Source organism: Lactuca virosa, chromosome 1, assembly GCF_052849685.1.
Source record: "Lactuca virosa cultivar CGN04683 chromosome 1, Lactuca_virosa_CGN04683_v6, whole genome shotgun sequence".
NCBI lineage: Eukaryota > Viridiplantae > Streptophyta > Magnoliopsida > Asterales > Asteraceae > Lactuca > Lactuca virosa.
Genome location: NC_136426.1, coordinates 335148164 through 335173647, shown reverse-complemented (window position 1 = coordinate 335173647; position 25484 = coordinate 335148164).

The following is a 25484-nucleotide window of genomic DNA, read 5'->3' as shown; positions in this document are numbered from 1 at the left end:
TGATCAAGGGAAGAACCGCCAGCAAAGTTGAAGTTGGTGAAATGAGAAAGTTTGAAGGAACTTCAGGTTCTAGCAAGAAAAGCAAATTTTCGAAGTCTGATTCGAAAAATTTTGGAGGAGGAAAAGGGGGCGAATCGAAATGGTGTGAAAAGTGCAAGAAAAAGCACTCTGGGAAATGTAGTGAGGAAGTGACTTGCTACAAGTGTGGAAAGACGGGGCTTTATGCCAACGAGTGTCCGTCCAACAAGAGAGTGTGTTTTGGATGTAACGAAGAGGGACACATTTTGAAAGACTGCCCTAAAAAGAAGGAGGCAGCAAGACCCAATATTCCCCCAAAGCCGAAAGCAAGAGCCTTCCAGATGACACTGGAAGCTGCTAAAGAAGAAGCTGATGTCGCTTCAGGTACTTTTCTCGTAAACAAATAGCCTGCCCAAATTTTATTTGATTCTGGAGCCAACTACTCCTTTATATCGCATGAATTTGGTAGAAAACTAGCTTTGCCTGTTGATAGACTAGATAATGCTTTATTAATCGAAGTTGCTAGTGGCAAGTTTATACCTGTTAGCCATCGCATGAAAAACATCTTAATTGACTTGAATGGGAATAAGTTCCACGAGGAATTATTGCCTATCGAACTAAATGGTTTCGACATCGTGCTGGGCATGGATTGGCTTAGTGCCAATGATGCCGAAATATTGTGCAGGAAGAAGATAGTTGTAACACCCCGTTTATAAAATAAATAAATAAATGTATAGAAGCCCTAAAATGAATAATAATTGAGCAAGGCGTTAGTTTCGAGGAGTTAAAAGTCATAACTACAGAAGTCAGGGTGCGTTTGGTAATTAATGGCCTTAAATTGAAAATAATTGAAAGATTAAGGGTTTATTGGTAATTTAGGGATTTATTATGAAAGGAAATTATGGGATCAGGGTTTAAAAGGAAAACTTTGGATTTATGTTGAAAATAATATGGGGAGGAGGGACCAAAAGTGTATTTTTGGTGGTGTAGTTTGGTTAGAGTCACGGGATGAATATGATCCCTTCATCCTCTCGTCAAATGGATGCATCCAAAGATCCCGATACCCCTTCCTCCCTCTCGTTTAATGAAATAGCAAACCCTAACCCTACTATGAAGCATCAGCCGCCTCCACCTTATTTCCCCACTCCAGCGCCGCCGTCCCCTTCGCTGAGTCGCCACTGCCGCTACTCCTCTTCCGACGACGACCAACGCTGCTAGGGAGGTCTCCGAGGCCAGAGCACCTATCGTATCTGTTCCATCGCGTTTTGTTGAAGATATCGTCGGCATGCGACCTCGCTGTGACGAAGGTTCTCTCCGGCAGCCGCTTCTCGTCTTGAGGCTGCCGTGTGGGTTACAGTTTAAGTCGCCGCCAATGATTGACTGTTTGTTCATGGCTCGCGAGGTGGTTTCACCTAGGGGGAAGGTCTAGTCGAGATGGGGTTGTGAAGAACCACCATGGCGGCTGGCCATGGTGGTTATCGTCGTCAATGCCACCGCAGACGATGTTGTTCCCGTTGAAGTCGGTTCGTTCCCGGTCATGGGTTATGCTCGTGTGTTGTGTTGCTGCTTTCCGGAGAACCAACAAGAGGACCGCCACCACCTCACGGTGGTGGTTGTCACCGCAAGAAGTCGCCGCTGCCGTGGCCTTGTGTCACCACCGCCACCGTATGCCGCCAAGTGGGTGGTTGGTTTCATTTTTCCGAGCATATGAGTGAACCTATATGTGTTTCAGTTAATGTATGATGGGTGTGTTTTGGGTTGGACGGAAAAGTTGAGGAGAGGCCACAATGTCGGGTCTACGGCCACAATGTCGGCCCGTTTAGATGATAGTAGTTCTGGACTTCGGTCCGATGCCGAGCGGGGCCCGATGCAGTAGTATGTATGCTTGATGTCTTCGTGATTCATGCATGTTGTGATATGTGTATTCTGATCCGGACTTCGGTCCGATGTCAGGAAAGCCCGACACAGTATGTGATTATGCTATATTTTCATGCTATGTTATGTTCAGTTTATTCCGGACTTCGGTCTGATGCCGGGCGGGGCCTGATACAGTGGGCGGGGCCCAAGTTATTCCGGACTTCGGTCTGATGCCGGGCGGGGCCCGATGCAGTGGGCGGGGCCCAAGTTATTCCGGACTTCGGTCTGATGCCGGGCGGGGCCCGATTCAGTGGGCGGGGCCCAGATCATGCCGGACGGGGCCCGATATAATGGGCGGGGCCCAATATGTGTTATTGTATGGTATGTGGTAGTTTGGGGGAGCTCACTAAGCTTCGTGCTTACGGTTTTCAGTATTGGTTTCAGGTACTCAGTTTTCAAAAGAGGAGCTCGGGAAGATTGCAGTGCACACACCATTTGTTCAGCCTGGGATGTTTATACTCTGATATATTTGACAGTTGCTATGATATTTTGAGATACATTGTTTATGATTCGTATATGACGTTAGATGAATATGGTTTTATTACTAATTTAAAACGAAATTTTCAGACTGTATTTTTGGGATGTTTCAAGTTGGTATCAGAGCCTTGGTTTGAGGGATTCAGGCACACTTTCGGGTGTGTATGAACTCAAACTAAGGAAGTGGTATAAAGTTTTCAAGAGAAAAACCATGTTTACAAAAGGATTTTGAGAAAAGAAAACAATTTTAGAAAACGTATAAAGAAAATAGTTTTAGAAAAAGCGAAAAGAATTTTGAAAAGGGAAAAGGGTGTGGTGCATGCAATCAGCCGAGCTCAAGTAAGTACTCCCAAATTACCCATACAAGTTTATGTTATGATTATCAGTTTCAGTTACAGTAGAACAGCATGCTAGAATAGGACTAAGGATCTAGGAGGATGCCTTATGTGCCTGCTATATGTGCTTCAGCTTTATGAGAATTGCATGCTAGTATTGAGTAGACAGTAGTAGGATAGCCTGTTAACGTTATGCCTGATAGTATGAGCTTAGCATTGTATGCTAGTACAGTTTCTCGTTATGAGGATAGATATGCTTGAGTAGTTTCCTGTGTCTGAATGCTGCTTGCTTTGTGCTTTGTGGGACTCTGAGTGATGGGAGTTAGCCATTAGGTGAATACGTCACGTCACATGTGATCAGGGTTGAATAATCTTAGAGTGCTGGATTTGGCCCTATTGCGCAGCTCTTGTCTGAGTCTAACCGTTGTAGGGACGAGTCTTTTACTTGAAGGATTATCTTCGCCTCGTCACATGTGATGGTATTCAGGTGATGGCTAATTGGCATTACAAGGAGGCCTTCAGCAGCTGAAGACTGGTTTGGGTGGAGTCAGAGATTTCTGTAGGGCAAGCCTAGGATGAGAGTAGCAGAAATCAGTAGCAGTAGAAGTGACGTGGTGGAGTCGAGGCACTTCTTGAGGAAAGTACGGATAGATGTGGAAGGTAGTATGGGCCCGTACTACTGAAAGCAGAGGATCCGTACTCGAATCAAGGAATGCTGAGATAAGACCAGGGAACTTGTAGTGTGTGAGATCCCTCGAGTTTGGATGAGTATTTTGATGTTAGTGATGGTATATTACCGAGTATAGTGACGCTACGTGGTAGAGCAGATGGTAGTTCTGGCGTCGACGAGGGATCAGGCTCGGACTCTGGAGCCGGGCAGATTGATGATCAGATGTGGGAGTTCATTCCATCTGAGAATCACGCGCAGTATCATTGACCAGATTCCTGTGATCCTCAGTATGATCATGGAGGGCATTATAGAGATTTGTGATGAGAGGCCGAGTGCATTCTGCACTGAGATAATAGTCATGATAGAGACCCGTACATTGATGTTTCGGGAAATTCAGAGTTTGTGAGGCTTCAGATTGTCATGGGGGTTAGGGACCCATTGTTAGCAGCAGATGGTTGGCAGATGTCACCAACGCTTTTCGTACAAGACGTTGTCTCGAAAAGAGACAAGATCAGGCTTACTTCCTGTCTCCTGAGGGATAGAGCACGAGATTGATAGGAGGAAGTTGGTAGTAAGTTGAGTGATGATGCGGTTGATGCTATGTCATGGGATGACTTTTAGACCAGATTCTGAGAAGAGTGTACCCAGGCGGTTGAGGCGTAGCAGTTGGCACAAGAGTCATTAGATCTCCACCAGACGACTGAGATTGTGGCAGAGATCACTGCCAAGTCTCGGGAAAGAGCTTATATGGTACCACAGTATGCAGCAGATGAGGAATTTAAGAAGGTAAGTTATAAGAACATACTGTAGAATGATAGCAGGGAGATCGTGTATCTCGGGGTGCAAGACCCTGAATGATATGACTTCTAGAGCTTGAGAACGGGATATGGACTTGGAGCACATTGGTAAGAGGGAACCAAATCAGTTGCTTATAGTGAGGGGTCTCGGGAGGAGACCGTAGATTTCATATTAGCTTTCGAGAGACCAGCAGGACCAGATTCGGTGCAGCACTTGCGGGAAACTGCACAAGGGAGCCTTTCGTTCCAGAGGTTTGAGTAAGTGTAACCCTGAGTTATCCTCAGTTTGTGTCTGAATTGTATTTTTAAGAGATGTCATATGCCAATTGCATACCGAGAAGCATTAGCGAATAGTGATAGAGCAATCCCCCAAATTATAGGATTGGGAAGTACAACGTCATCTTGGTTTATTCCAAGACTGGGGAGCATCACGAGAAGCACCCGAGGGAGGTGCTAGAGAATTTGAGCAGGGAGAGAATTTTCGCAAGGTTCTCCAATTGTGAGTTCTGGTTGCGCGGGGTGCAATTACTTGGGCACCTTGTCAATCAGAAGGATATTCTAGTCGATCCGGCCAAGATAGAGGTTGCGATGCAGTGGGAGATTCTGAGGTCTCCAATTGAGATTCGGAGCTTCCTGGGTCTAGCGGGTTATTATCGGAGATTTATTCGGATTTTTTTGGAAGTTGTGTGATCTTTTGGAATGGCTAGTATTGAAACACTAGCAATGGTAAGCGTGGTTTTCAGCAGATTGGGCACAGAATGGAAAGAAGGATTGAGAATCCGTCCAGTGTTGTGTGCTGTAAGACGTTAGTTGAATCAAAGTGGGGGAGAATCATCCAAGGATTCAGAAGTAGGAGCAGTTTTGAAACTGGAATAAGCTTCGCATCTTTGTCAGGAAGGAAGACAGCCCAAGTGGCTGTATAGTTTGAGGGTAGTGTGAAATGGAAGTTCAGAAAAAACTTGCTCCTTATGAGTTCGCGTTCTCGGAATGAATGCCAGCAAGGCTTAGGGAATCAGGTGGGGGATTCCAGTCAGGACGTGGGTTTAGTTTTGGATGCTAGGTCGTGTGTATGCTCGACGTTGGATGTGTTCGGATCAGTAACCAACGAATGAGATAGTGTCAGAGTGTTGTAAGTCTACGGGTGTAGCTGTAGCATTCACTAGCAGCCATATAGTGTCAGAGTGTTGTAAGTCTGCAGGTGTAGCCGTAGCATTCACTAGCAGCCAGATAGTGTCAGAGTGTTGTAAGTCTACGGGTGTAGCTGTAGCGTTCACTAGCAGCCAGATAGTGTCAGAGTGTTGTAAGTCTGCGGGTGTAGCCGTAGCATTCACTAGCAGCCAGATAGTGTCAGAGTGTTGTAAGTCTGCAGGTGTAGCCGTAGGATTCACTAGCAGCCATATAGTGTTAGAGTGTTGTAAGTCTGCGGGTGTAGCTGTAGCGTTCACTAGCAGCCAAATAGTGTTAGAGTGTTGTAAGTCTGCGGGTGTAGCCGTGGCATTCACTAGCAGCCAGACAGTGATTGAGTGTTGTAAGTCTGCGGGTGTAGCCGTAGCATTCACTAGGTTGGTAGATAGCGTGAGTGCGTTGTTAAGACGCGGAAAGAAGAGTAGTACCCACCAGTTCAGGTGTAGCAGTGAGGAAATGGAAATCCACGGATTGGATTTCGGAATTTCCCAGACGGATTAGACCTGGTTAAGGCAGTGATAAGATTGTAGAAGCGCCACTACAGAGATGAGAGCAAGGAAGCAGTGAACTGCTTAAGGTCATTTATGAGATGAGGCTACCAATGGGCATGTAGCAATCACTTTTAGCCTTGGGTTTGGTGACGTCAGGATTCGACGTATGGACTCGATCAGTTAGATCAGAAAGTTATTAGAGTCTCAGTGGCATGGTAACTAGTGGCAACTAGTTCTAGAGAAGGAATTTGTTCAGAAGTCGTGTGAGGCGACTAAGTGGGAGTCCTTTGGCTCTGTAACCGGGCCGGAACCCGATACTTCAGATGATTGGCAAATCAGTTGAGACCAGGAAGGCCTAGATAGATTTAGGGAAGCAGCCATGTGGCAACATACTGCTTCAGATAGTTCAGTGTTTCAGGAGTTTCAATGCTTCAGATAGTTCAGTCTCTCAAGGAGTAATGGTAGTTTGAGATTTCATGTACGGTTAGAGTCACATATAGCTTGGGATATGCTAAGTCACTTACAGCAGGATTATTTGAGTTTTGGCCAATTATAAGTGAATCACAGGGACAAGTGGAGATGTGATTCTGTTTTTCTAGTGGGAGCCTTGAGTCATCAGGAGATAAGTAGGCAGCTGAGAGACAAGTGGACTGGATTCAACAATAATGATCCAGTAAGAGTGGTCTGTCAGGGATTCAGACCATCTCGAGACAGCAGAATTCAGATGAAGTAGATGTGATCTTGTTGCGAGGAATTAGTTCGCCTGTAGATTTTAGGGCTTTGCGATGTTTGGTCACAGCTACCCTGAGAAGGCTAGGGTGTACCCAGGATTATGGCCATGCTACTTGAGTAGTTAGCGTGTAAGGTATGATAAGGAATGATTTCGAGGACGAAATCTAATTTAAGTGGGGGAGAGTTGTAACACCCTGTTTATAAAATAAATAAATAAATGTATAGAAGCCCTAAAATGAATAATAATTGAGCGAGGCGTTAGTTTCGAGGAGTTAAAAGTCATAATTACAGAAGTCAGGGTGCGTTTGGTAATTAATGGACTTAAATTGAAAATATTTGAAAGATTAAGGGTTTATTGGTAATTTAGGGATTTATTATGAAAGGAAATTATGGGATCAGGGTTTAAAAGGTAAACTTTGGATTCATGTTGAAAATAATATGGGGAGGAGGGACCAAAAGTGTATTTTTGGTGGTGTAGTTTGGTTGGAGTCACGGGATGAATCTGATCCCTTCATCCTCTCGTCAAATGGATGCAGCCAAAGATCCCGATACCCCTCCCTCCCTCTCGTTTAATGAAACAGCAAACCCTAACCCTACTACCTCCACCTTATTTCCCCACTCCAGCGCTGCCGTCCCCTTCGCTGAGTCGCCACTGCCGCTACTCCTCTTCCGACGACAACCAACGCTGCTAGGGAGGTCTCCGAGGCCAGAGCACCTATCATATCTGTTTCATCGCGTTTTGTTGAAGATATTTCCGGCATGCGACCTCGCTGTGACGAAGGTTCTCTCCGGCAGCCGCTTCTCGTCTTGAGGCTGCCGTGTGGGTTACAGTTTAAGTCGCCGCCAATGATTGACTGTTTGTTCATGACTCGCGAGGTGGTTTCACCTAGGGGGAAGGTCCAGTCGAGATGGGGTTGTGAAGAATCACCATGGCGGCCGACCATGGTGGTTATCGTCGTCAATGCCACCGCAGACGTTGTTGTTCCCGTTGAAGTCGGTTCGTTCCCGGTCAAGGGTTGTATGCTTGTGTGTTGTGTTGCCGCTTTCTGGAGAACCAACAAGAGGACTGCCACCACCTCACGGTGGTGGCTGTCACCGCAAGAAGTCGCCGCTGACGTCGCCTTGTGTCACCACCGCCACCGTATGCCGCCAAGTGGGTGGTTGGTTTCCTTTTTCTGAGCATATGAGTGAAGATAGATGTGTTTCAGTTAATGTATGATGGGTGTGTTTTGGGTTGGCCGGAAAAGTTGAGGAGAGGCCACCACCGCAACCGTGAGGTGGTGGCTGCCGCCTAGTACCGTCGTCGACCACCATGGTGTGGTTGTGTGTGTGTGTTAGTTAGTGTGTGTGTTAGTGAGTGTGGATTATTTTGGATAAAGTTTGTAATTGTGATTAGCATTGAATAATAAAAATAATAACCACCACCGTAAGGTGGTGGCCGCCGCCGTGAGCCGCCATGGACCACCACTACCCGAGGTGGTAGTGGGTGGTGCCCCACTAGCAAAACCCTGATGGGCTTAAAGTTTAGTTTTGGGCCTATTGGGCCATGTTTTGTTGGGATGCCCTAATTAGGGTTTAGAAAACCCTAATTGTGAGTAATTGGGCCTTAGACTTATTGGACCCACTTTTGGGCTATTGAGATTGGATTGTGTATTAAGCCCAATTTCTCCATATCATTTATCTAGTAGAGTAAAGCACTTAATGGATTAAGTCCTTAATGGGTTAAGTAAGAAACACTTAACCCTAATTATCATTTTATGTGAAACCCTAATTTCACTTGGGCTTTGTGTTGGGCCATCCAAGAATAATCAAATGGACTAGAGTAATTAGTTGGGCTCTAGGGTAAGGCCCATATGAAGGATTGGGCCCAATTTGGAAAATTGGGCCATAGTTAGGGTCTAGATGGTTGTATGATATTGGGCCCTTAGAATGAGATATGTTGGACCGGACTGAGCAATTGGGCCTTAAGGGAAGTCCATGTAGAGGTTTGGGCCCAATTTGGAAAATTGGGCCATATGTTGGGCTTTGATCCCTAGTTGACTTTGGGCCTATGGATTGGGCATGGGGATTGGGTAAGCCAAGCTAGGGGTAATGTAGTAATTACCCAAAGTATGTATTTATAGTTATGTGTTAGAACCCAATTATTAATTGGGTGTTATTTTGGTGTTGACAGTTCGGGAATCTGTCATCCAGCAGCTAAGGTTGAGTCTGCGGGACTTCAGCAGCATGAGATTGTGTCTACGGGACTTCAGCAGTGTGAGGTGAGTTTCCTTCCAGTAGAAACGGGTCTACGGCCACAATGCCGGCCCGTTTAGATGATAGTAGTTCCGGACTTCGGTCTGATGCCGGGCGGGGCCCGATGCAGTAGTATGTATGCTTGATGTCTTCGTGATTCATGCATGTTGTGATATGTGTATTTTGATCCGGACTTCGGTCCGATGTCGAGCAAGCCCGATACAGTATGTGATTATGCTATATGTTCATGTTATGTTATGTTCAGTTTATTCCGGACTTCGGTCCGATGCCGGGCGGGGCCCAAGTTATTCCGGACTTCGGTCTGATGCCAGGCGGGGCCCGATGCAGTGGGTGGGGCCCAAGTTATTCCGGACTTCGGTCTGATGTCGGGCGGGGCCCGATGCAGTGGGCGGGGCCCAAGTTATTCCGGACTTCGGTCTGATGCCGGGCGGGGCCTGATGCAGTGGGCGGGGCCCAGATCATGCCGGACTTCGGTCCGATGCCGGGCGAGGCCCAGTATGTGTTATTTGTGTTATTGTATGGTATGTGGTAGTTTGGGGGAGCTCACTAAGCTTCGTGCTTACGATTTTCAGTATTGGTTTCAGGTACTCAGTTTTCAAAAGAGGAGCTCGGGAAGATTGCAGTGCACACACCATTTGTTCAGCCTTGGATGTTTATACTCTGATATATTTGACAGTTGCTATGATATTTTGAGATACATTGTTTATGATTCGTATATGACGTTCGATGAATATGGTTTTATTACTAAATTAAAACGAAATTTTCAGACTGTATTTTTGGGATGTTTCAATAGTAAAAGTAAACCCACCAGGGAAGGAGTCATTTATGGTGTATGTGTGACAACCCGAAACTTTTCCGTTATCCTTACGAAATTTCCGTTAATCAAATTTGGATTCTTATCTAATTCCGTCAAATTTGATAGTTTGGGAAGGACTTTACGTTTAAATAAATCTTTTCGAATTTATTTCCGTTCACGATAGTATAATTTTTAGTCTAACGGAATATTCTAAACTCAGTTCGATCGACTTCCGTATTTGAAAACGAAGTTTTCTAAGTAGAAACATAGCATTCGGGCCAAACGACTCTTCAAAAGGAGTTTACGGCCGCAAACCCGGTTTACGACCGTAAACCCTCCCCCACCTCCTGACCGTAAACTCACCCCTATATAAGGGATGAGTGGCCTCCATTTCTTACTTTACACACTCCAGAAGGCTTTCTCTCTCTACTCTCTCTCTACAAACTTCGATTTTTCTCAAAGATCCTCAAGAATGTAAGTGATTCTTCACCTTGATTATGTTTCTATCTCATTTCTAATGGCAAATCCATGTTCTTAGCTCATAAATCTCATCATTTTTCTAGATTTTCTCTCTCACCAAGAACACCAAGAACACACACTAGTGTTTTTGGGACTCTAACCACCCTTTCAAGCTTCTATTTCGTAAGTACTCTACCCTTAGCTTGTTGGATACAAGAATCACTTGTTAACATCTAGAAATCGTGACCAGAAGGGTGTTTACGGTCAAGGCAATCTCCCTTGACCGTAAACTCTATTTAAGTGGCACAAAGTTGCCACAACACCCTCCTAAACATAGAAGTTAAGCTTAGAACACTTCTAGAAGACTAGAAAGGGACTTGAAACACCGAAAATCGCACTTCTCGTCGAACTGTTTACGGCCGTAAACACTTGGACTGTAAACACCTTTTACGACCGTAAACACTTAGACCGTAAACCCATTGACCGTAAACCCCTTTTACGACCGTAAACTCATGGACCGTAAGCCCATGAACCGTAAACTCCTTTTTCGACCGTAAACTCCCCATTTTCAATCACATGTGATTGTAACACTTAGTTTTAAGTGTTTCCTAGTCCCTAAGGTGGTTTCCTTCCATAACGAATAGTGTTATTCCCTCACCTAATGTATATATATGAACTTCTTCATGCTAAATAGGATCCGTTTGTGTCCAAGGAATTTATTAACACTCAAAAATTCCCAGCAACTTACAATCGGATCCCACGTCAATCTGTGAGTTCATACCCCTATACTTTTCCGAATTTTTCATGTTTTTCAAGGGGGGGGGGGAATACAAGCAAAAAGTACAAGGAAACTTGTGCTCAAATATATTATTTTGTTTAAAATAATTATATGTTCAGTATGCTTTTAACACAGAAAACCGTTTTACCACTCGATTAAGAAATCAACTCGTAGAAACAGTTTTCAAATCTAAAGTAAGGAACTTGTGAATCTTATCATAATATGTATTGTCTCATAAAGGATTCATGCAAATCATAAACAGGATTTTCGTACTATTACTTGTAAATTCGTTAGGCTAAGTTTGAGACATGTCCCTGGTAACACTCCCCCGGATTCGTGAGTGGAGGACTATGACTTATAACCAGAATCTCTTGGAGGGAGAGCGTGACTATTGTGTGTAGATCTGTACGGGACTGAATATCCCGCACCCTCGCTACTAGCTACAGCGGAACCGTTAGGTTCAGGGGTGACAATGTCTTTAAAAGATATTGGCCCCCGTTCGTGCCTTATCCAGTCAAAGTACGGTTATGGCACTCACAACTTAGGTAACGAGAATTTAGTTTTCCAATATACTCCTCTGGGTGTAACCAGAGCTTCGAAAATACGGCTAATATACTCCTTTGGGTGTAACCAGAGCTTCAAAAAGAAAACTGCTGTCCGAGTATGGTAGATACTCGCGTATGGATAATCAACTATCAACCCTTAAGAAAATATGGGATTTTTTGGAATAACTTAATCTTTCATAAATAGTCTGTTTAATGTGTAACTGATGGATAATCAAAACTCTTTCATAAGAAAATATGGGATTTTTCTTGGGAAATAACTTTTCAAAGAATCAAGGAAACATTCCTTTCACCAGAATTAATCGCTTATGAACTCACCAGCTTTATGCTGATATTTTAAAACTGCTTGTATTCTCAGGGCATCAATAGGCAGGTACTTTTGCCAACTTTTGGAGAAGATGGAACATCTTGAAGTCACATCTTTTACTTTTGCTATATATACTGACATATATAAACTATGTTTTTGAACAATGTAAATATTCTTATTATAATGTAATGGTTGTGTTTACTATGCTTACTATGATACAACTGTTGTGATACTACGCATGACGTCCTCCTCCCCGGAACGTTTCCGCCTTCGGTTTCGATGTGTGACAGATTGGTATCAGAGCTATTATTTATAGTGAACTAAGTATATCGAACCTTACATGGTATACAACTATAAACACTAAGGGGCCTAAGTGCTCTGAACTAAAAGTATACTTTTAAAATATAAGTATTTTTACAAAGAGTATACAAGTATACCCGTATTCCAGAAACCGTGCCATAAGTAGAACAAAACAAAAGTATTTTGGATGTTGAACATTGCGGTTAAACCTGGGCAGTTATGTAATCATGTCTAGGGTCAATATAGCCTGATCAACTATATTTATTCGAGATATGACCAACATGTGCTTCGGAGTGACTTTGGTGTTGCAACAGGCCTAAAACTTACCCAGTATCCTTGTAACTTAAAATACTATAGGAGTATTTTAAGTCAGAGCCGAATACTTAGTAGAAATTCATTCCAAGTGTTGCTACTCATTCTTCTTAGCGATAACTTACTTGCATCAGTAATCTTTCTTTGCTTATCGCTTAGTAGACCACTCTAATCATCATATTGAGATACGTCTTGCTTTATATCTCTTGATTCGATTCCAGAGGACTTACCATCCTCTTGTTCCTGATTGTTTCTAGAACAAGATGCCTCCCCAAAAAAGACCTAACAAGAGGAATGACGACGCTCCACCACCACCACCGCCCCCTCAGTTCGATCCCATTATGTTTCAAGTAGCTGTTACTGCTGCTGTGGCAGCCGCGATGTCACAGATGAACCCTGGTGGATCTGGTGGTCAGGGAGTGATATGCATCCCCAACATCATGAAGGTGGTCAGGGACACCAAAAGGAGTGTTCCTATAAAGACTTCATGAACGCAAAACCCCCATCCTTCGACGTCAAAGGGGGTGTTATTTCCTTGACTCAATGGTTCGAAAAGATCGAGTCCATTTTCGAAATTTGTTCCTGTTCTGAGGTGAATAAAGTAAATTTCGCCGCTTGCACTTTCGCCAACAGGGCACTGACCTGGTAGAATGGTCGGGTAAAATCCCTAACCCTACCAGTGGCAAATGCTATGGGTTGGGACAGCTTAATAGAACTTATGATACCTGAATACTGCCCACGGGGCGAGATGCAGAAACTAGAGCACGAACTCTGGAACTTAAGGATGAAGGAATCTGACATTGCTGCCTACACTTCTAGATTTGAAGACCTACCGCTTCTTTGTCCGGGAATGGTCACCCCGGAAAGCAAAAAGATTGAAAGATACATATGGGGACTGACACAACCCACCAAAGGAAATGTCTTGGCTGCTAGGCCAAAAACCTTTGACAGCGCTAAATGTCTGGCGCAAACTCTCATAGATCACGGAGTTGATCTTGATAAAGTGTCAACCGCTCCTGAGCCAGCTAAAGGTAGTGGTGAGAAAAGAAAGTTCTGGAAGCAGAGGAAGGGCCAGTCTTCAAAGGAGCCCTCAAAGAAACAACAAATGGTGGCAGTCCACGCTGCTACTACTCCTGCTGCTACTCCTGCAACTCAAGCACCTACCAATAGATATACTGGCACCCTCCCTTGGTATAGTAAATGCAGTTATCATCATCGCATACCTGGCCCATGTCATGAAATGCTCTGTAACAACTGTGGAAAGAAGGGTCACCTGACTCGAGACTGCAGAACACTAGTCTGATCAACCGATCAGGCCTCGGGAGCAGGCATTGGTCAAGCCTGTTGTGGAGAGGTCGGGCACTACAAGAGAAACTGCCCCAAGGCAGCAATAACTGGCAACACCGGGAGAGTTCTATCTATGGGTCAAGAAGAGGCAGTTGCAGACCCCACTGTTGTGACGGGTACATTCCTCCTCGACAATTCTTATGCATGCATTCTTTTCGATTCTGGTGCGGAGAGAAGTTTTGTTAGCCATGCATTCAAACATCTTCTTAGGCATAAACCTCAACCATTAACTGAAACATTTACCGTCGAGATGGCTAACGGTGAGAAAGAGAGCGCTAATGAGATATACGTAGGCTGTACTCTTACCTTAAACGATCATTCTTTTCTTATCGACCTTATGCCAGTTTCCATAAAAAGCTTCGATGTCATCATCGGCATGGATTGGTTGAGCCCCAATCATGCTGATATCCTTTGTTACGAAAAAGCTATCTGTCTCAATATTTCCTCGGATGAAACTCTTGTAATCTACGGCGATAAACTCAGTTCAAACCTTCGCATCATTTCGTGCATGAAAGTCCAGAAACTTATGCGGAAGGAGTGTTATGCATTCCTAGCCCACGTCATTAACGAGAAGCAGGAAGTTAAAGACCTCGAGAGCATCCCCGAAGTCTGCGATTTTCCCGATGTTTTTGTGACAACCGTCAAAATTCGAGTCAGTTCTAGATTTGACTAGACTTAGTTGCATATATAGGCACTACACATACTAGACTTAGTAACTAGAAGCTAAGTTATAACCTACTAGAAACTTGGAAATAATTAGAATCAATGGATAGTGTACTTAGATTTCACATTGATATGTGAAATCTACATCTACTGAGCTGTAGTGACTATCCATATTTGGGTCACTCTTTGACTCGAACAAAATTTCATGAATCATATACACACATCATGCACTTGACCTAGAAGTAGAAGTTAGTTCAAAGTCTCATAGAAACTTAAGTCAAAGTTGAAGAGTAGGACTAGTATACTTGATTCCTCAATTTCGCTTGAATCTCGGAATCACTACATAGAGTGCCAATAAACCGGTAAAAATAAATTAGAAGCATTATTTCTAACTTGAATAAGAGTTAGAAAACCCAAAAATAATTTGAAGTCTCAAAAATTTAATTAGTTTTGATATCCAAAGACTTACATACTCTCAAAAACCCTAAATGCCCTAAAAACTCACATTTATAAACTTTAACCTTAAAAATTCTATAAAAATAATTATGAAACTTATAATATGATCTTATAATAATTAAAATTATGAAAATGCATTTAAGGAAAATAAAATTTAAGTCATTAACAATTGCCCTAAATTTATAAGTCAAAAATCAAGGTTTCATGAGCAAAAACTTGGTTAGGGTGTATATTTTATTAAAAGTTTGATATTTTTATAAAAGAATTGATTTTTTTTATAAAATTAAAAGAGAGGGAGGGCATTTTACACTCAAAACCGTCCACCCTCTTCCCAAGATGCTTCCCCTCTTCCCAAAACACATAATCACTCCTCTCACACACTTCATCTCCTTCGCTTCTCTCTCTCTCTCTACACTCTCTCTCACACTCCACCATTTACCACACTCAAACTCTCTCTTTCCCTCTCTAAAACCACGAAATTCTCCAGCCAAGAACATCTCTTAACCTTCAAATCTTCATCTTCTAGGGTTGTTCTTCATGGTAATCACGAAAATCCTTCAATCTCCTTCACTTTTCTTTCTAGTTTTAAAGGTTTTTCTTGCATTTCCTTATTCTTCTACACCATTCTCTTAGAAAATTTGTGTGAATGTTCATTCACTTCAGTTTTGATGATGATGGTGGTAGATTTTCACCAAAAACATCTTGCATGTTACAAAATGGTGAAGATCCATGACCTAAACCTAAGTCAAAACCATGGAAATGCACTTTTCTACACGTTTTGGTGGAAAATCACCACATGCATCCAAAGTTTTCTTTCAAAAACGATTTTTGAATATTTCAAACTCATGAATGGTCTTCAAACAAACATGCATTTGATGATCTTCAAGCTTAGATGCTAGATCATCAAAGTATGTTGTTAAAAGCTTTCAAAGATGTTCATGAATGATTTATTTCCAAATAAATATCTAAAACTCCTTTTCTGACCAAATCCGATTTTTCCCAGATTCCCATCAACAAAATAAGATGCTCTGTAAATTTCCAGAAGACAATTCATTTCTCTCGAATTACTATAATTAATGCAAGAAAATAGGGCAATAAATCATATAAAATACTTTCTGGGGTCTATAAATCCTATTTAAATTCGTGGATGACCCCTATGCTAAATAATGATCCCTCATTAAGCTTCATCGATTTTTGCAACTGTTTAATATGGTTTTGAATTTTCTTTTTGCTTGGCTCCAATAAATCATAAAAGTACTTTAGAAAATCTTAAAATAATATATAACAATTTTCGCAGTTACTACCAGAGGTATAAGACTCAGAAAAATATTTTCAGAATTTTTCATAATGCATTCCTATTTTTCCCTGATTTTTGTATTTATAATGGCCTAAAAATAGAACAAAAATAGTTCTGCTCACCCAAAATTCATGAAAATTTACCAGGACACTTTGTAGTACATTAGGAGGCTACATGAAAATTTTGATGATTTTTCTCCTCAGTATACTATTTTTCTCCTATTTTCTAAGATTAAATACACTTCAATACACAAAATCGGATTTCAGTATATAAAAACCACATTTGGTATTTTTCCCAGATTATTTACTCTGTAAATGAAGTGTACAAAAATTTTGGTAATTTACTTTAACTGTTTAATAATTATTCTCCAATTAATGATTATTTAAGAGGATAAAACAAAGAAAAATAGAAAGACTAATCGAAAAATATATTTTATATTTTTCACCGCTTCTACATGTATAATAAAAGTGTTAAAAAATTTTTGGGCAATTTTGGAAACTGTTTTCTATTTATTTCAATTTTTATTAGAATAAATGCTCAAAAATCATAAAATTGGGTTAAACAGTTTAGAAATCAATTTTTATATTTTTCCCAACTTAAGAATGTTTAATAACAATATCACAAAAAGTTTGGGTAATTTTGGAAACTGTTTTCTATTTATCCCCATTTTTATTAGAACAAATGCATAAAAATCATAAAATTGGGTTAAACAGTTTAGAAACCTCTTTTTATATTTTTCCCAGCTTAAGTATGTGTAATGACATTGTTATAAAAAGTCTGGGGTATTTTCATAACTGATTTCTATTTTTCATGAATTTGTATCTATTTAGAGAATTAAATATGTGAAAAATGGTTATACATATTCATAATTCATGAAAATTTATCTAGAAGTCTTTTAGTACATTTAGAAGCAAAATCTGAAGTTTGGTAATTTTTATTAACTGTTTAGTATTTTTCATGATTTTATGGTTATTCAAGAAACTAAAATCGTGAAAAATAGTCAGACAAATCAAAAATTCAAGAAAATTTATCTTAAGGTCTTTGACTTCAATTAAAACTTAAATGCAAAGTTTGGGAAAGTTTAGAACTAAATTGATTTAATTTTGAATATTTAATCATTGGAACACCTCTAAAATGTTAAATATTAACATTTCAATAATGGAAATTTTCCACTTAAATTGTTATATAACAATTGATTCTTTGAAACTTAATTTCCACAGAAAAATGTTTGTAACTTATCAATATTAAATTTTGACACATTATTGGCATAATTCTATTGTAGTAGTAAGTATACTAGTGTTAGATTTCGAATAGAGACTCACTAGCGAATACCATTATTGTAGGAATCGGTAGTGGTACACGTGGAACGTAGTTCAAGGCACCATTTGCATCATCTAAATGCAGTGTGAGTATTCACGCACTCCCCTATTTTCAGTTTTTATGTTTTGGGGTGGAAAAACATGTCCCGAAAAACTATTATTTGAATGTTGTATTTAAATTGATTTGTATCAAACATGATTGCTATTTTATTGCTATGTCTCTCTATGTATGTCTATGCAACACGGAACATGAGAACTTATCGTACTAAGGCCCTTCCCTTATCTCTAACCATTAACTCTTTGAGCCAATGGTCATTATGGATAGCGCTATTAGTAATTGACAACTCCGCACTCGCCCTATTGCTGGAGTGCATGATACCATATTCATCTATGGAACGATAAGCATAGATCTTGATAGGGCTTCAGTCATAGGTTTGGTTGAGACTCATTGTTTGCTCATACACATACAAACTCGTTACTTATTATAGCAATAAACTTGTTTATTAATTATAGCAATGAACTTTGTTTCTCATTACAACAACGAACTGTTATTACTGAAAACTTATATACATGTTTTAGCAATGAAATTTTTTGCTCTTTGTAGCAACGAAATTGATTGCTCATTTTAGCAATGAAACTTGTTTACTCGTTTGAGTAACGAACTTTATCTTCCATGAGAATATGAATGTTGCATCTTATTTGGGCAACATACCTTATCTCTCATGATGACAAAGAACTTTGTTTTTACAAACTTATTTACTCATTTTAACAATATACTTTTATTATTGGAAACTTTTATCAAAACTTTGATTTCAATTCATGGAACCAGTATTATTTTGTTTATCTGTGAGTACTCACCAACTATTTTTATAGTTGACGCTCGTTTTACATGCTTTTTCAGGAATCATCGAGTAAGTGGCACTTAGGGACACTTCACTTTTAGGAGCATTCACATGTGTTGTATTTCAATTTACATTGTAATTTCTTTTAAAAGTTGTTCAAACCCATTGTGAATTTGTAATGATTTTTAATACTATGGTTGGTGTTGTCTTTTAACTTTTGCGATGAAACCCTTTGTACTGCCACGCCCTGTGTTTCCGCTTTACCGGGGTGTGACAGTTTTCCCCGAAGACCTCCCGGGAATCCCTCCCGAACACCAAGTCGAGTTTCGCATCGACTTAGTCCCGGGAGCTACCCTCGTAGCTAAATCCCCATACCGATTAGCACCGGCAGAAATGCAGGAGTTATCTAGTCAGCTCAATGAACTGATCAGCAAAGGATTCATCAGACCGAGTTCCTCAACCTGGGGAGCCCCGATCTTATTTGTGAAAAAGAAGGATGGATTCTTTCGGATGTGCATTGACTATCGAGAGTTGGTGAAAAATAAGGATGGATTCTTTCGGATGTGCATTGACTATCGAGAGTTGAACAAGCTCACCGTCAAAAACTGTTACCCTCTTCCTCGAATCGACGATCTCTTCGACCAACTTCAAGGAGCCAGCTACTTCTCGAAAATAGACCTAAGATCAGGGTACCATCAGCTTAGAGTCCATGAGAATGATGTTCCTAAGACAGCATTCCGGACTCGATATGGTCACTACGAGTTCGTAGTAATGCCCTTCGGTCTAACCAACGCACCGGCAGTATTCATGGACCTGATGAACCGGGTGTGCCGTCCTTTCCTGGACAAGTTCGTTATCGTATTCATCGACGATATACTTGTCTATTCCAGAAGTGAGGAGGACCACAGACAACACTTGAAATCGGTGTTAGAAACCCTAAGGAAGGAGAAGCTTTATGCAAAATTCTCCAAGTGCGAATTCTGGATTCGAAAAGTAACCTTCCTAGGTCACGTGGTAAGCGAAGAAGGCATACACGTGGACCCTTCCAAAATCAAAGCGATAGAGAACTGGTCAGCACCAAAGACACCCACAGAAATTCGCCAATTCTTGGGTCTCACTGGCTATTATCGCAGGTTTATTCAGAATTTCTCCAAAATTGCCAAACCTTTAACCACTCTGACTAAGAAAGGCGTACCCTTTTGTTGGAGTGAAAAGCAAGACACTGCGTTCCAGACGTTGAAGCAGGCCCTATGCAGCGCACCTATCTTGTCTCTGCCCGAAGGGACGGAGGATTTCGTTGTTTACTGCGATGCATCCAATCAGGGTTTGGGCTGTGTACTCATGCAACGGTGAAAAGTTATTGCTTATGCCTCGAGACAGCTGAAAGTACACGAAGTCAACTACACAACGCACGACCTGGAGTTGGGAGCAGTGGTCTTTGCATTGAAGATATGGAGACATTATCTCTACGGAACCAAGTGCACTATCTTCACTGACCATAAAAGCCTACATCACATTTTCGATCAGAAGGAGCTGAACATGCGACAACGGCATTGGGTCGAGCTACTCAGCGATTACGAGTGCGAAATCCGCTACCATCCCGGCAAGGCCAATGTGGTGGCAGATGCCCTCAGCCGAAAAGAATACTCAGGTCGCAGAGTGAAGGCATTAACTATGACTATCCATTCCCACTTAGCCGCGCAAATCAAGGAGGCTCAGCTGGAAGCCTTAAAACCAGAGAACATGCCGGGTGAAGCCTTAAGAGGAATGGAAAAGAACCTGAAGATCAAGGGAGATGAAGTCTTTTATTTCATGGACCAGATCTGGACCCCAAAGTTCGGTGGGTACAGAGAGGTTATAATGAACGAAGCTCACAAGACTAAATACTCCGTTCACCCAGGTTCGGACAAGATGTACCTCGATCTCAAGAAACTATATTTGTGGCCGAACATGAAAGCAGAGATCGCTACCTTCGTGGGCAAGTGCCTGACTTGCGCCAAGGTGAAGGTCGAATATCAGAAACCCTCAGGTTTACTCCACAAGCCGGAGATACCTGAATGGACGTGGGAGAGAATTACTATGGATTTTATCACCAAATTACCCAAGTCTCCGAGTGGGCACGACACCATATGGGTAATTGTCGACCGTCTGACTAAATCCGCCCACTTCCTACCGATCAAGGAAAGCTTCAAAATGGAGAGGCTCACGCGAATCTACATCCAAGAGATAGTTCGACTGCATGGTGTGCCTGTGTCCATTATCTCCGATCGAGATAGCAGGTTCACTTCGAGGTTCTGGCAGTCACTTCAGAAAGCTCTTGGAACTAAGTTGGATATGAGCACGGCTTACCATCCTCAGACTGATGGACAGAGTGAGAGAACAATTCAGACATTGGAAGATATGTTGAGAGTCTGCGTCATCGATTTCGGCGCGTCATGGGACACTCATCTTCCTTTGGTTGAATTTTCCTACAACAACAGCTACCATACCAGCATTAAGGCTGCACCTTTCGAAGCCCTCTACAGTCGCAAGTGCAGATCCCCTTTGTGCTGGGCTGAGGTGGGCGACACGCAGCTAGCTAAGGGACAAGTCCCCGACAGCAATCTCATAGGTCTAGAAATCATCCGTGAATGTTTCCGCCTTCGGTTTCGGGGTGTGACAGTATGGGGACAAACGCAGGGTAAATTCTGGAATCAATTCTCTAATGAAAGCCAGAAAGTGTTTGGCCAAAGGATGTACATCATATTTGGCATTAATGATTGATGCAAAGAAGGAGAAAAAGGAGTTTCAGAGCATTCCTGTCGTGTGTGAGTGTCCGGAATTATTTCCCGAAGATCTTCCTCGATTACCGCCTGATAGACAAGTGGAGTTCAGAATAGACTTGTTACCAGGAACCACGCCAATAGCAAAAGCACCGTACCGATTAGCACCAACGGAGATGAAGGAGTTAATGATGCAACTTCAGGAGTTATTGGACAAATGTTTCATTAGACCTAGTTCATCACCTTGGGGAGATCCGGTGTTATTCGTGAAGAAAAAGGACGGGAGTATGAGAATGTGCATTGATTATAGAGAGCTTAATAAGGCAACGATAAAGAATAGATATCCATTGCCAAGGATTGATGACCTGTTCGATCAGCTACAAGGTTCAAACTATTTCTCGAAGATTGATCTTAGGTCAGGATATCATCAGCTGAAGGTGAGGGAGTAGGATATAGAGAACACTGCATTCAGAACACGATATGGACACTACGAGTTTTTGGTTATGTCGTTTGGACTAACCAATGCTCCAGCAGCATTCATGGATTTAATGAACAGGTTTTGTAAACCGTTCCTTGATAAATCTATGATAGTGTTCATAGATGACATTCTGATTTACTCGAAAACCCAAGAGGAGCATGGCAGACACTTGCGAGAAGTGTTAGAAGTCTTGAAGAAGGAGAAGTTGTATGCTATGTTTTCGAAATGTGATTTTTGGATTCGAGAAGTCCAATTCTTGGGTCACGTGGTCAACCAGGAATGGATAATGGTTGATCCAGCAAAAATCGAAGTTGTGATGAAGTGGGAACAACCAAAAAGTCCCACGGAGATCCGAAGCTTTCTGGGATTAGCCGGATATTACCGAAGGTTTATCCAAGGCTTTTCTTCGATCGCTACTCCACTAACAGCTTTGACCCACAAAGGAGCTACTTGTGCTTGGAGTGATAAGCACCAAGAAGCATTCGAGTTGCTAAAGAAGAAGCTAAGTGAAGCACCGATTCTTTCTCTGCCCGATGGAGTTGAAGACTTCGATGTCTATAGTGATGTGTCTGGTGTTGGGTTGGGTTATGTTTTGACCCAAAGAGAAAAGGTGATAGTATATGCGTCTCGATAGCTGAAAGAGCATGAAAAGAACTACCTCACTCATAATTTGGAGTTGGCAGCGGTAGTATTTTCTCTAAAGATATGGAGACATTACCTCTATGGTTCGAAGTGCAAACTTTTCACTGATCATAAGAGTCTCCAATATCTCTTTAATCATAAAGAATTGAATATGAGGCAACGACGTTGGCTAGAGTTACTTAACGACTACGACTGTGAGATATTTTACCACCCCGGTAAAGCAAATGTTGTTGCTGATGCTCTCAGTCGAAAAGTCAATCTTGAAGGGAAAAGGCCGAGAGCGTTGAGAATATAAGTTGTCTCGACAATTTTGGAGAGTATAAAGAAAGCTCAAGAAGAAGCTTTACAGAAGAATGGCCGAAAGGAGGAACGTTTGGGCAAAACGTTGGTGTTGGGTACAAACAGTCATAGACTGAAGGTATTCCAAGATCTTATTTGGGTACTAAGTCAGGAGGAATAAGATATCTTCTTATGGAAGAAGCTCACAAAACCATGTACTCAATTCATCCCGGTAGCACTAAAATGTATAGGGACCTAAAACCCTACTACTGGTGGCCGACGATAAAGCTTGATGTTGCAAAGTATGTGGTTGAGTGTGTGACATGTGCAAGAGTTAAGGCACAACATCAGAAACCATATTGGAGTTTATAACCTTTACCAATACAAATGGGTAAGTGGGAAGACATTTCCATGGACTTTGTCAGTAAACTGCCCAGATGATTTGGTTGGTCGTTGATCGCTTCACTAAGAGTGCGCACTTCATAGCAGCCAATGAGAAATGGTCTATGGATAAGCTTGTGAATTCTTACATGAAGGAAATCGTGAGGCGTCACGGTATGCCATTAACGATTGTATCTGATCATGACAGTCGTTTCACCTCGCGATATTGGAGGAGTCTGCAAGAGGAATTGGGTACCAAGTTGTGTTTGAGTACAGCTTACCATCCACAGACTGATGGTCAGAGCGAACGAACGATACAAACGCTTGAAGATATTCTGAGAGCATGTACCCTGGAATTCTAAGGTAACTGGGATGAACATTTACCTTTGGTAGAATTTTCCTACAATAATAGTTTCCACTCGAGCATAAAGATGGCACCTTATCAAGCTTTGTACGGACAGAAGTGTCGTACGCCGTCTTGTTGGCTTGAGGCTGGGGAAAAGCAGTTTATGGGACCTGAGATAGTCCATCAGACTGCTGAAAAGTTGAAAGTGATTAGGGAGAGAATGTTAGCAGCCTAGGATCGTCAGAAGAGCTGTGCTGACAAAAATCGAAGACCGATGACTTTTGAAGTTGGAGATTCGGTTTTGCTTAAAGTCTCACCGTGGAAAGGACTTATAAGATTTGGAAAAAGGGGAAAGTTAAGTCCAAGATTTATTGGACCGTTTAAAGTTCTTCAAAAGATTGGGAACCAAGCTTACAAGCTCGAATTACACGAAGAACTGAATGAAATTCATAGCACTTTTCATGTGTGTTATTTGAGGAAGTTCACGGGAGAAGTTCCCGATATAATTTCAATTTATGAGTTAAGAATTGATGAGAACAAAAGGTTAATTGAAGAACTAGAGGCAATCGTTGACCGAAAGACTAAGAAGTTACGACGTAAGATGGTCGAATTAGTGCTTGTCCGTTGGAAACATACGAATGGGCCAAATCTCACCTGGAAAACGGAGAGTGACATGATGAGTCGCTATCTGCATTTGTTTGTTGATGTGTGATTCCGGGGACGGAATCATCCTAAGGGGGAGAGAATTGTAACGCCCATGTTTCTAGGCTAGGCATTAATGATGGTGTAACAGTCTAGGTTAACTTTTGTAACTCATTTTCAAATAATAGAATGTATTATTTGAGTATTATGTGTTTTGTGCTTAGTTGTGTGACTTAAATGAATTAAGGATAAAAATAAGCGTCAAAATGAAATGTTAGATAAACCCGATATCTATGAAGGATGTGGTAGTGGTCATGACGAGGTTTGCGAATATATAAAGAATGCTGAAATCCGAGTTATAACGAAGAAGTTATGACCTGTCGAAGTTTCGCGACAGAACCGGCACGACGCTGAATGACGTAAAATATGAATTTAAGATAGAGTGACATCTAGCCTTAGTGATCTAAACGAAAGTCGTAGAATATGTTAAACCGAGAGCATGGATAAGCAAAACGTCCAAATCTGACTTCGTATCAGGAACTTAAGATTTTTCGAAGTTTCGACTTAGCGGTATGCAGCCCAAAGTTCGAATATGAGGTCGAGTGGTTTTTAGCCGAAACAATCTAACCGAGAATCAAAGATCTCGTCGATAGTAGTCCAACGGTGAAAAGACAGACGAAAACGGACGTTAGATGAAGAAGTTATGAGTTTATAACGGAGTTTTCCTGTCTCGGCCTACTAAAAATAATATAATAAAAATAAATTTAAATTTAGCCGACGAAATCTAAACGAGAGTTGTAGAGCATAATCTCACCTACGCGTGGATATAAAGAACATCGAAAACGGACGAACGCCCCGTGTTCGGAAGGGGAACGCCCCGTGTTCGGAAGGGGAACGCCACACGTTCATTACTTGGCTCTGGATTGGCCACGTCGAGGCTGACTCAACCATATAAGAGATAAGACTGGAACCCCGCTCCTACGCGCCGCGTTCGAAGGGAATGCCATGCGTTCCTCTGGGGAATGCCCTGCGTTCGAGGGCCGGACTCACCCTATAAATAAAAGTCGAGTCCAGCCGTTTATGGTTGCCAAATTCTTTCCTCTCACTCCATATTACCTCATTTTACGTGCAAAGTATACCCCCAAAGCCCCGATATCATCTCGAGACCTGAAGCGAGTCCCGAAGCCCCGAAGATCCCGAGAAACAGAGTTCTCGAGCCGAAACTCTGCCCGCGAGAAGCCCGGTTTTTGTGAAGATCTCCCGGTTTCACCGAAGAATACTACTCTTAGAGCCGTAGTGCTGTCAGATCATCTTGTGATCAAGTGAGTGTATAGTCTCTTTCATAAACACGATTTTAATACAAGTATTGTTTGAATGTATTAAGTATATGTTATGAGTGAGTGTATATTCCTTTTCTTCTAACACATAGATACGAAGTATTCTCTATAAAATACGTGTTATGTGTTTGTATATTATTTGCTTATTTGAAATAATTATTGAATGAATGATTTGTATAGGTTTTAAGCTGTATATATAAATGTATATACTTTTATCTACTAATGTGTTGGGTAGAACATGGGTACACAGTTGTTGTGTGATGAAATAAAATGATGAGAGGCCTCGATGTGATTGTGATC